This window comes from Mesitornis unicolor, unplaced genomic scaffold (genome assembly GCF_000695765.1).
Source record: "Mesitornis unicolor isolate BGI_N332 unplaced genomic scaffold, ASM69576v1 scaffold34052, whole genome shotgun sequence".
Classification (NCBI taxonomy): Eukaryota; Metazoa; Chordata; class Aves; order Mesitornithiformes; family Mesitornithidae; genus Mesitornis; species Mesitornis unicolor.
In genome coordinates this window covers 4,201-4,429 of record NW_010170427.1, presented here as the reverse complement: position 1 = coordinate 4,429, position 229 = coordinate 4,201, and the positions used below count along the sequence as shown (strand labels likewise).

At 65.9% G+C, this 229-nt stretch overlaps 1 protein-coding gene across 1 annotated transcript in view; it reads left to right on the top strand.

The window, feature by feature from the left end:
- DTX1 (deltex 1, E3 ubiquitin ligase) overlaps positions 1–229 on the top strand; it is a gene marked incomplete at its 3' end in the record, with an annotated part of 7,142 nt that overhangs the window by 2,807 nt on the left and 4,106 nt on the right. The window lies entirely within an intron of this gene.

Sequence of the window (229 nt, the reverse complement as noted above, 5' to 3'; positions counted from 1 at the left end):
CGCGGTCGCAAACAGGCAGTGAGGGGCCAGGATTTGGCCGTGCACGGGGGACAACGCCTCTCACCCGTGACCACCAGTGCCGACCGCAGCTGCGGCAGCTGTCAGGAAACCCCTCCTGACTGGGAAATGCCCCTTGTGTCCCAGGGACAGAGAGGGGACCCCGGCCAGGGAGGGTGGAGATAGGTCTGGACCAGAGGGATGGAAAAAGGCGCTGGGGGCGGAGGAGCAT